The following is a 12,572-nucleotide window of genomic DNA, read 5'->3' as shown; positions in this document are numbered from 1 at the left end:
TAAATACTGACATTTTATTTATTTATTTTTCTTTCTAAAATGAGGATCATATTTATTTATTTTTCTTCCTTTAGATGTTTTTATATTGAAGTATAGTTGATGTACAATATTATATAAGTTATAGGTGTACAGTATAGTGATTCACAATTTTTAAAGATTATACTCCACTTATAGTGACTACAAAATATTGGCTATATTCCTTGTGTTGGACAATACATGAGGATCATATTTATTTTTATTCATTTATTTTTTGAATTTTATGTTATGTATTTTTTTATACAGCAGGTTCTTATTAATCATCAATTTTATCCACATCAGTGTATACATGTCAATCCCAATCGCCCAGTTCATTACACCACCACCCCCACTCCCCCGATCATATTTATGTTTTTTATTTTTTTAGTTTGTTAGTTTCTGCTTTATAACAAAGTGAACCAGCTATACATATACATATATCCCCATATCCCCTCCCTCTTGCGTCTCCCTCCCACCCCTCTAGGTGGTCACAAAGCACTGAGCTGATCTCCCTGTGCTATGCGGCTGCTTCCCACTAGCTATCGATTTTACGTTTGGTAGTGTATATATGTCCATGCCACTCTCTCACTTCATCCCAGCTTACTCTTCCCCCTCCCCGTGAATATTGACATTTTAGAATAAAACTGTTATAGTGCTCTTTTAAATTTACCCAGTGAAATCTAAATACCATAGTGATTTAATACCCATGGTTCAAAAAACACATGAACAAGCTTTTTTTTTAAGTTGGAAATTTTACAATATTTTCTTTTCCTTTTTGAAATTGCATTTCCATTTTGCTTCTCCTGCAGAGCTTTATCCTAATGTGATATATTTTATGCTTGAAAGTCTTTTTATTAATCACCCTATCATTCTGCTCTTCAACAAAAATATGTATATACATTGAAAATTTTAAATTGTTAAGTTTGGAGGAGTCACCACAGCATCCTGTTAGAAAAAGTATTATGGATTAAGTTTTCAATAGAATTATTATTAGTACACAATTGATCAAAACTATATACATATACATATACGTATTACATAGTTTTATGGTTAATCATTAAACAGAAAAACAGTTGTGCTAGAAATGTTATCTCTTAATGAAATGGACGGGAGGGTTGTTATGGCAATTCAAGTGGGCTTTGTAGCTACTAATACTTCAAAGTGTCCTTTTGTTTGTTGCCAGAGGTTCTGCACTTTACGAAAATGCCTCTTAGTAAGATTTGAGTCAGCTTCCTTTCTTTGAGTTGTCTACCTTTCTCTGTACAGTGAGGGGAGAGGGAGGTAGGAAAGTGTAGCAGACAACACTGATTCCCATACAACTCTCCAGATTGGGGTGCCTTGGAAAGTGAGAAGTTTCTGGAAGTTTGAAGACCACAGTCTCCAGCCCTGGCTCCCCATATATTAAAAGGGGAGGGGTCCCCACTGGTCTGCCCTCTCCTCTGGGACACTAAATCTCATGGAAAATGCTGTCTTAGAAGGCAGCAAGAAAATACAAATAAAAATCACTGCTTTAAAAATATCAATAGATTACCTGTACCATAGAGATGAGGAAATCAAGGCCTGGCGATGTTAAAATAGCTTGCCTAAATATTAAGCTGGTTGGTGGCAGAGAAGGAATTTGACTTCAAGTCTGGACTCTTGTTTTACAGGATTGTGGTTTCCAAGCCAGCCTGTGGATGGCTGCATCATAATTATCCGAGTCTCTTTTTAAAATGATTTACAGTTCCTGGGCACTACCTCTAGTGGTTCTAGAGGGGAGGTCTGAACATTTATTTCTTTAAGAGCTCCTCAATGCTTCTGCAGTAGGGTCAGAGTTAAACCACAGAGCACACCTGAGAAGGGCCTGTGTTTTTTCACAAGCAGGGAAGATCCCCTCCCTGACTGAGCACTGAGACCCAAGAGGGAGGGACTCAGCAGGAGACAGAAATGGAAAATTTCCTAACACTGAATGGATGTGCTCCACGGAGGCACCTTCTGGGTTTGTTGGTGAGTTTGTTGGTACCACTAAAATGGCCCAGCTTTGAAGCCCAGGCTACTGAAACCTAGGAATCCTGGGTCACAGGGATATCAAGGAGGGGCAGGAAGCCCCGCTTTCTTCCTGCAGCTTCTTAACAGGCCTACTTTTACAGCACCTTCCCAGGACTCCAGGGCTCTCCTTCTGATCCCCTGTGAGAATCTCTGTGGCTCTTAAAAGTCAGTCTGGAACAAATTCAAAGTCTTGGGGAGACTAGTTTTCTTCTATATCCAGTTTGGAGAACTGGACGTCCTGCTGTGAACCCGTTTCTTTGCTAAATCCAGCTGGAGGACATCCTCGGTGCCTGCTGGCAAGGCAGCATCTTCCCCTGTGCTCCTCTCTGGACCCCTCCCCGCATCAGGTTTCCCCTGCAGCTGTTCTGACTTTGACAGTCCCCAAGACGAATTGCCTACTTCGCAGGGCAGCTGGGAGGGATGGTTAAATTCTATCCTGAAAATCTCGGCGTTTTCTACTGGGGTGCAAGGACCTCGAGGACAATCTGGTATCATCAACAGTTACCAGGCTCCAAATCCAGCTCAGTGCCTACACTCTGCTTCAAGCTCAGTTTGGGGGAACGGGTTTAATACACGCCTCCTTCTAGCAAGGTGGTACTGGAAACAGTTTTCATATCCAGCAGGGCCAGAGAGTGAGTACTACAACAGAGGGAGACACACGAGACCTATTCATCACCATGTTGTCAGTTTAAGGGACAACAAGCTTTATTCCCACTTGCCACGGGGCCCAGGTGGATGCCAACTGCTTTACTAAATTTCTGTCTGAAAAATCGTGGCCAGCACTAGAGCCTTCAGGGGACATCTATAATGGGAAACGGCAGCAAAGCAATAAACATCGGGCTGCAGTTCTTGCCTGGGCATGCTGGCTACAGCCCCAAGGCCCGCACTTGTCTGCCTGTCTTCTTCTGGAGATGCTCCCCGGACCTTGGAATCCAAGGGATGCTCCCAGACTTCCACTAGGTCAGTGCTGCCAAGCTCTAATGGGGCCCAAATTTTACACCAAAACGCTACCCCTCCCTCCTCATCAACTGAGTTTTACTCTTTCTCTGCCAACTCTGGCAATTGGCTACTGAGAAATCCTGTTAGAGAATTTTTTTTTTCCCTTAAAAACATTCACTCCACACCTCATGAAGGTTGCAGAAAGGTGCAGTAATAATCTGGCAGATGTTGACCAAGTGAGACAAATTTTCTGTTGTGAAAGCTACTACTCCTCAATTTAGTCAAGTGTAGAAGGCACAGAATTCCATACCTGACTTCCTGAAAGTTGCTAAGATGTGACATAGAAATAGAATATCAGGGGCCCAGGGGATTTGGTCCTGGATCTCATTAAGGGCATTGAAACTTATGGTATATCAGCATTTGAGTGGGTTGAAGAAGAATCATAAGGAAGATTCAAGGTTTGGACAGTTAATGCTGTGATATAATGGGTATAATGGACATTTTTGTCCATCCAGCAAAAATTCCCCATCCTCAATGGGAAGGAGAGCATAAATACTTAAGGATTTATTCTCAACCTTAAGAAATAGTTTAATTTTGGCTCTTCTACCTAATGACAGGAGAGTGACCTCTGGTCACAGAGAATAATCAGGGTCCCTAACATCATAGGGAACTCAAGACTTAACCCCAGTGCCCTCCACTCCTTCAGGAGAACAGCTGTCACCAGTGTCTTCCAGCAGTACTACATTCATTCATTTGATCATGTATTCATTCAAGAAGCTATGTTGTGCTGTTTAAACAAAACAGACAGGTTCTCTGGCTTACAGCTGGGCAAGAGGGAGTTAGGGATGAGTGGAAGGCAATCGTACAGATCAGTAGAGAGCAGGTGGTGGCTTGAACCAGGACTCAGCTGCTACCAGTGGCACTGGATTCGTAGTATATATTGAAGATACCATTAATGGAACTCAACGAAGAATTGGAAGTGGAAGGATGGTCTCCTAGTTTCCAACAAAAGCAACTTGGAGGATGCATCTTGGAGGTTTATGAGATGAGGCAGAACACACACAGACTTTTTCTCCTGCAGTTCTAACCATTCTTTCCTAGTTTTCTTTGTGAGTTTCTTTTACTCTGTTTGTCCTTTAAATATGGAAGTTCTCAAGCGATTTGGCCTTGGCCTCCTTCTTCTCCTTGTGTGATTTCTTGCCCATCTCTGGCTTCTCTTTAAAGCAGACAACTCCTAAAGCTGGGTAGACAGCCCAGGTCTGTCTACTGAGCTCCATATTCATATTTTCTACCAAACACTAGGATGTTTGTTAAGTGTTTTAAATTTAGCATGTTAAAAGTCTTCTCATCCAGCCATCTCCCACCACCCCAATACCTGGCCTGAACTTTTCCTGCTTCTGTACTTCACTGCCTTGGTCACTGGACCACTGGCCCGCTGGTCACATAAGTCAGCACTCCGGGAATCATTCTAGATCCTTCTTCTGCTCTTAACAGCACTTCTCACTATATCTTATTGCCTCTCTAGCTTACATATTTCTCATCCCTGCCCTCTGCTCTTCATTTCTTCTCCAGTCGCATAGTTTAGGTCCTTGTCATTTCTTACCACAATGTCTTTCAACTGGTCCTGCTGTCTCAGTCTTGAGCCCTTCTGGTACACCCTCCATGGTGCTCCCAGAGTGATCTTATTCTCTCCTCTAAAGCTGGTGGCTGGTTCACTTCCTTCAGAATAAAGCCTTTTGCACGTTATTTAAATCCTTCCATAACCCAACTCCTCCTAACAACCGTCACGTCATCTCATTTTTTCCTTCATGGAAGTCACTCCTGCACCTTCCTTCACTCTTGTCTCATGACCCTCCAGTGCTTTGTGCAGGGGGGTCAAAGGCCTCCTCTTTCTTCTCCCTTCTTCACTTGACTTGTCTGCACCCTTCCATTTCATCTAAAGCCTCATTTTTCTTGGAAACTGCCCTGAGCCCTCAGGCTGACATGGATACCCCTTTTCTGTGTTCTTACCCCACGATTAGGCACTTTGTACCCTGGGCTGTCACTGTTAATTCTGTTTGTCTACCTCCCCCTCTAGGCTACAAGCTCCTTGAGAACAGAGACTCTTTCTTATTTTCTTCTGCATTCTTAGTACCCAGCAGCAACGCATGGTTAACTGTCAATTCATTCACTTAAATCAGTGAACAAACTGGTTTTATGCATTTTTCAGGGAGGATCTATGAGAAAATTCTATAAACTGTAGTTCTGTCCTTTTTGTTTTGACAAAGCTTATTATTTATTAATACCCCTCAAATTGATTATAATGAAAATACAGAAAGCCTCAACTGAATCTGAGGCTCAGCTGTGAAGGATAAGACTAAGAAATTCAAACATACTTCTGGAAATCACACACACTCATTAACTCGTATCCTCTCTTAATCTTGGAATAGCGTCCTATTAGACAAATGATTTACATTCACAGTAGAAGTGTAAACAGCATTCTAAAGCATGAATATTCAGTAGCGTTGGCATGCCATTTAAATAAGGGAATTGCTATCCTGGGAAAGTTAGGAATGGGAAAGTATGAACACAAATCAGGAAAGGAAAGAATTAGGGAGAGCTCAGAATGTTTGTTTGTCTTACCCTCTACGAGGATCTCACCCTCACGGGAGTAGGAGCCCTGTCTGGTTCACTTCTTATTCCCAGTGCCAAGTGCCTTGCTTAGCATATAATGTGTGAAGAAGGGAGGAAGGAAGGAAAGCAGGAATAAGAGATGATGGGAGGTTGGCAGATGTGGGAGCAACAATGAGGACAGTTTTAAATACATGTGCAGCTTGCTCTTGCACAAGACACACACAGGATTTTCCACTGGGGGGTGTGCCAGATGCTGTCTGTGGTTGCTCAGGTCCTTACCGATCCTTCTTCACCCATCTCTCTACTTTTGGGGCGGGAAGCCTGTAAACTACATTTCCCAGACTTTTTAGCCAGCTGGCTTATTAGATTCTGCTGGTGGGAGGTACTGGTGGGTGACTGGAAGGTGGAAGAAAGGGAGGAGCTATTTCATTTTACAGCTCTGGGCAGCAGTAGCAGCAGTGAAAGCAGTATCGGTGGGCAGCAGGTGCCTCCCCTGGTTCTTGCTCAGCAGCTAGATTCTGACAGTGGCAGTGTACATGAACCCTTTGGACATAATTTCCCCTTTGCTCCTCTAGGGGCTTACTTAAACTGGAATCTTTTTTTGCCTTTTGGGCCCCTCAATTCTTTCACCACTTTTGTAACCAATTACCTGTATTAAATCCCCTCTGAAATACCTGGAGTACTTTCCATTTTCCTGGTTAGACACTGGCTGCTACACAAACACTGACCATTAGACATCAACAAATGAACAAATCAATATCTAGGTGCATCCATATTTGGTTAAAGGTATATATACAAAGCCTCTTTGAACTATAAAATGCATTTGAAATCAAATAATACATGAAATAAAGAGACAAGTGAGTAGCAACTGGTATATTAAATGTAATCTCCGTTCAATAGTAGGAGATGTGTTTAAAATCAGAGGGATATAATGGTAAGAAAATGCAGGGAGAATTAGCGGAGTCAGAAGGCATCCAAACCAGGGCATCTGCTAGCCAGCTCTCTGCCTTTGGCAACTGACTTAAACTCCTCTGCCTCAGTTTCACTTTCTGTAAAATGAAAGGGTCTGATTAGATCAACTCTCAGTATACTTCTAAGGCTGGAATTTTAAGGATTTATGCCTTTGAGTAAAATCTCCCTTGGATAGCTGGGGAGGAAAATGCCCCATCTGTGGGGGAGAGTCTGGACTTGGCTGGAGCTTCCATTTAGCCTGACCCTGAAATGCATGTCTATGTGTGGGCCCTGTTAGCACATCCTGAACCCATCCATTGCCAGATGTTTGTCTTTGCTGGATGTACAAGAACCATTTCAAAAGCTGTGGATATGCCAAGTCATTGCCATGGCAGTGACCTCTATTGACCCTTCACATACTCACAAATGAAATAAAGCAAGTTCACACAAGGTACATATGATGAAATTAATAACCCTGTAATGAACAGGAGTATTGTTCCAGGAATCTGTCACGTTATTAGATACAAAAGAAAAACATTTCTAGACATTGCAAGCCTGTTTTCCACTAGTAAGTTTGTTCTGCTGTATTATCTTTGATTTATGTCTCTTAATGTGTTCCTCCACCACCATATATATTTTGTTAATATTAATGTACTTATGCATCTTGAAATTGCTTAATTAATCCCTTGCTTTCCCAGTGAGTTATGTAAGTTGGTGGATTTACATGATAAATATTATAATGAAGAAAACACAACAATGGAACATAAAATACTAACTTAATTTACCATACCCATAACAGAGAAGTTTAGGCTATGATTTCCCCTTATTAATAAGAAATTAATATTTCTTATTGCTTTTTCTAATTAAAACTTATCCCTTTTCTAGATCCTAAGGGTACCATTTTTTATTCCTAAAAATACTTACGAGCTACTGTCTATCAAATCACTATGTTGGGTGTTCTGGAGGATGTTATACTAAACAATAAACAGATTCCCACCCCCATCCGTGCATTTTGTACATGATCTCTCAACCTCATCACTTCTGACATTTGCAGCCAGATCATTCTCTGCTGGGTGAGGGCTGTCGTGTGCCTTGCAGGCTGTTCAGCATCATCCTTAGCCTCTATCTGCTCAATGTCAATAGCACCTTCTTTCCCACATCGTTACAACCAAAAATGTCTCTGGATATTGTCAAATGTTCCTTAGGGTGTGAAATTGCCCTGCACCCTGTTTTGGTTACCACTGTATACTTAGCACTTAGCACAGGGCTTGGCACATCATAGATTCTAAATAATGCTTGTTGAATGTTGAATAAATACACAAATAACTATATTACCAAAAAGACCAAAAGGGAGGTACAGATAAAACACCACATGAGTCTAGAAGAGGAATGAGTTGCTCCTGGCGGAGTGCGGGTCCAGGAAGAAGGATTCCTGGAGGAGATGCTGTAGGGAAATGGAAATGGAGAGGGCACGTTCAGTAGAAATGCTCTCGGAGTGGATAAAGGTGAAATGGGAGATCAGTTGAACTGGAATGGAGGGTGGGGAGAGGAGCAGGTTAAGGATAAGATAGAAGGGACTTGGATTCAGATTATGAATCCACGTCTGAAATGCCAGATATGAATCAAAGCAGGTTCACAAGACCATGGGAAATCATAGCAATAATTGAGTAGGGATGGGACATATGTCCTACCAGCAGGAGAGGGAATGGAGATGGAGAAACCAGTTAGGATATTTTTATAACAGTTATGAAAAGAGCATGAACTAGGCTTATAGCAGGCACAAGAGTTCCAAGGGAGATTGAGTTGAATAGGGAGGATTGAGGTAGTGCTGGCTCCTTCCCTCTTGTTAGTTTCAGGTATACAGCATAGTGATTCAGTTTTTTTGCAGATTATATTCTGTTATAGGTTACTGTAAGATACTGGGTATAGTTCCCTGTACAGTTAGTCCTTGTTGCTTATCTATTTTATGTATAGTATCTTGTTAATACCATACCCCTCATTTGTTCCTCCTCCCCTCTATCCTTTGGTAACCATAAGTTTGTTTTCTATGTCTGTGAGTCTATTGCTGTTTTGTATAAACATTCATTTGTATTATTTTTTAGATTCCACATGTCAGTGATATCACATTGTATTGTCCTTCTCTGTCTGATTTATTTCACTAAGCATAATATTTTCTAGGTCCATCCACATTGCTGCTAGTGACAGTATTTCATTCCTTTTTATGGCTGAGTAATATTCCATTGTATATATGTACCACATTTTCTTAATCCAGTCATCTGTTGATGGACACTTAGGTTGCTTCCATGCCTTGGTTATTATAAATAGTGCTGCTATGAACATAGAGGGGCATGTGTCTTTTTGAATTAGTGTTTTCATTTTTTCCAGAAATATGCCCAGGAGTGGAATTTCTGGATCATATGGTAGTTCTATTTTTAGTTGTTTTTTAAGGAACCGCCATACTGTTTTCCATAGTGGCTGCTCCACTGTTGGCTCCACCAACAATGTAGGCGTGTACCCTTTTTTCAACACCCTCTCCAGCATTTGCTATTTGTAGACATTTTGTTGATAGCCATTCTCACCAGTGTGAGGTGATACCTCATTGTGGTTTTGATTTGCATTTCTCTAATAATGAGGGATGATGAGCATTTTTTCATGTGCTTGTTAGCCGTCTGTATGTTTTCATTGGAAAGATGTCTATTCATGTCTTTTGCCCATTTTTTGATTGGATTGTGTGTGTATGTGTTTTTGTTTTTGTTCGATACTGAATTGTATGAGTTGCTTGTATATTTTGGATATTAACCCTTTGTTAGTCTAATCATTTGCAAATATTTTCTCCCATTCTGTAGGTTGTCTTTTCATTTTGTTGGTGGTTTCCTTCGCTGTGCAAGAGCTTTTAAGTCTAACTAGGTCCCATTTGTTTACTTTTGCTTTTATTTCTTCTGAGTTTATGGCCCTTCTTGACTCTCCAGCCCCTTCTCCCATCCTCTATCAATCAGTTCCACCCTCCTGTTCCCATCTTCGTAGAGTCAACTGTTGCTTATTCCCCACGACATTGAACCTGAGCCTTTCAAACAGTATCTGCCCTTTGCAATCTTTTTGGAACACTTTCTCTACCTTTGTCTGCTTGGAAAATTCTTATTCACCCTTCAAAATGCTGTTCAGGTGCCATCTCTTTCACAAAGCATGTTTGGACCACTCAGGGTGGGGTAAACACTCTTCTGTATCTTGTGCACATTTATATTTTTACACAGGTCACACTGTGTCGTGATTGCGTTTTCTAATGTACAAAACTCTTCGCTCCTTGAGAGTAAAAATTGTGTCGTCTTGTAGTTTTTCTATTTGCTTGGCATAATGACTAGAAAATAACATTTGTAAAATGAGATTCTTTAGGTTTGCTTCTCAGGAAGTCACTGGTAGTTTTCCAAAAGAGTTTAAGTAGAATAACAAGGGTAGAAGTTAGTTAAGTAAGAATGGAGGGTTAAGGAGTGAGTCAGAGGTGGGAAGCAGACATACTGATGGAGATGGCTCTGTTGAGAAGTGTGCAGGCAAAGGGCAGTGTAGTGATCAAGCTTGTGAGCTCTGGAGCAAGGATGCTGTGTTCAAACCCTGGCTCTGCCATATACTAGCTGTGTGACCTTGGGCAAGTCACCTAACTTCTCTGTGCCTACTTCCTCATTAAAAACAAAAACAAAAACTGGACAAGATAATTTTGTACCTTCCTTATAGGGTTGTCAGGGATTAAATGAGTTAATCCATGTAAAGATTTTAGAATAGTGCTTGACACATAATGAGTGCCCCACAAATACTAACTTAAAAAAACTGGACTAGACAACCAAGAGATAATAGTCAGTGAAGTGTTGGTTGGTTGGTTGTTTTCAGCTTGGCAGACTTAGCATATTTGTAGGCCGAGTGGAAGGAACGAATTCAGAGGGAGGGATTGAGGTAGCAAGCAAAAGAGGGAGGATAACTGATGGAAAAAGACATCATTGATGCAGCAGGCCTTCCTCTGAGACTGGAGGGAAGCAGGAAATGAGTGAAGATGCTAAGGGAGAGGACGGAGTTGAGGGAACACACTTGGATGCCACTCCTCTTTTGTGAAGTGTAAGAGACCTGGTAGCTTTGCATCTGTGTAGCTTTGTAGATAGGTTCTGTTTCTCTCTACAGCACTTCTCTCATGATTGTCTTTTCCAAAAGCCATTTCCCTTGCACATATGTGAGATGATATATGTGTAAGTTATTAACTGAACTATAGTTTATAATAGCAGAACATTGGAATCAACCTAAATGTCCCCCCTTTGGGGACTGCTTATATACATTATGGAACTCAAGAGAATACTATGCAGCTGTAACAAAGAATGAAGAACTCTTTATATACTGATGTGGAATGACCTCTGAGAGCTATTGCTGAGTGAGAAAAGCAAAGTGCCTAACAGTGGCATGGCATGCTACCATTTTACAGCCATTGTAATAAAAAGGGGAAGGGTGAAATTTAAAAGGGTGTGTTTGTAGACGCCTAAAGTATCCCTAGAATATATGCAAAATATTGATAAAATTTATACCCCTCAGTGGAAAAGAACTCACTTGCTGGGGGACCAGGGTGGAAGGGAGCCTTCTCACCATATATCCTTTGAAATCTTTGAATTTAGAACATGAAAATGCACTATCAATGCAAAAGATTGAAACTAAGAATCTTAAAAGTGATTGTCCACAAATGGGTCCAGTTCTATTCCTGATGTTCGGTTTGATTTCTTGGGGATTACAGTCATAATAACAAGAAGTAAGGACCATAACACGAGTATCAACCAAACCTGATTTTTATAATCCCAGCTACCTTCTCAGGAAAGTCCTCTCTGTGCAGAGTGAATCACCTTGTTCTGCTGAGCACCAGCGTCATTTCGTACATGAGAATTTGGAAATAGGTGCTCTAAGTAAGCAGGATTTCCCTGCATAAGATAAGATTCCTAGACTAATACCGGACAGAATAAGTGAGAAGGAAATTTATGATGGGAGACAGTAGAAGCCAATAAAATGAGGTTGCAAGGAGGGCTTGCCACAGGGGATAGATAGAGCCTGTGAAAAACTGAAGACCAGGGAAGCCAGACAGACCAAGACAATCGTAAGTTGTTTTTCTTTTGTGCAGAATGTGATGCCACTTTCCTGTGATCCCCAAATCTTGATTCTGCTACAGGTAATATTCTGGATATTTTTTAAAGTATTGTTGGGATGATCAAATGAAAACATACACATAAGTGCTCTGAATAGAGTCTGATATACAGTAAGCACCCAATAAATCTTAGTTGTTAATAATAATTATTTGAACTTGTTTTGAAGCTGAGGATTTTGGAGAGTGGGTACCAAGTTTGGGTCAATTCCAGATGAGATCAAGGGATGCCAAGCGAAAAACAGAATTTCAGCAGAAGCAGGAAATTTAAGGTCAAGGATGATATAGAAATATAAGCCTATGGGGAGCTGAGGAATTTTGCGGACAGGGCTTTGGGCTTTGGTAAAGGTTGTGAATCCATCTTACCTAGATCTGAAGTAGCTGTGAAACTCCAGCTAACATCTGAGTTACAGAGCCAACCAGCATCCCAAGTTCATATGGCTAGTGATCATAGAGGGACAGCAAAAATGTTCCTATTGCCATGCCTGGAACTCAGCACCCGCAGTGACCCCAGGGGTGAACACTGAGGAGGCTATCCTGGAAGAATCTGTCCTTACTGCTCATTTAATATTTTACAGCTAGTTTTGATATGTGAGCCATCCTAATGAAAGACAATAGCATAGAAACTGGAATTATCCAAATTTTATAGAAATGGTTGCTGTGGTTTTATAGCTTAAAAATGAATGTAGCTCCAGGAGGAGGCCACCCAAACATATCCAGCACTTCTGGGCATCTTTACTTATAGAGAATGGAGATCTGATTAGCCTCAGGGTCATTGCTGATGGCCACAGTTCACCAGGATTTGATGCCGCGATTTAAATTTCTCTCTTCAGGAGGAGGTACCTCTAGGGAATTACGCAGCACC

This window comes from Eschrichtius robustus, chromosome 1 (genome assembly GCF_028021215.1).
Source record: "Eschrichtius robustus isolate mEscRob2 chromosome 1, mEscRob2.pri, whole genome shotgun sequence".
Taxonomy (NCBI): domain Eukaryota; kingdom Metazoa; phylum Chordata; class Mammalia; order Artiodactyla; family Eschrichtiidae; genus Eschrichtius; species Eschrichtius robustus.
Note: the sequence above shows the minus strand (reverse complement) of the source record.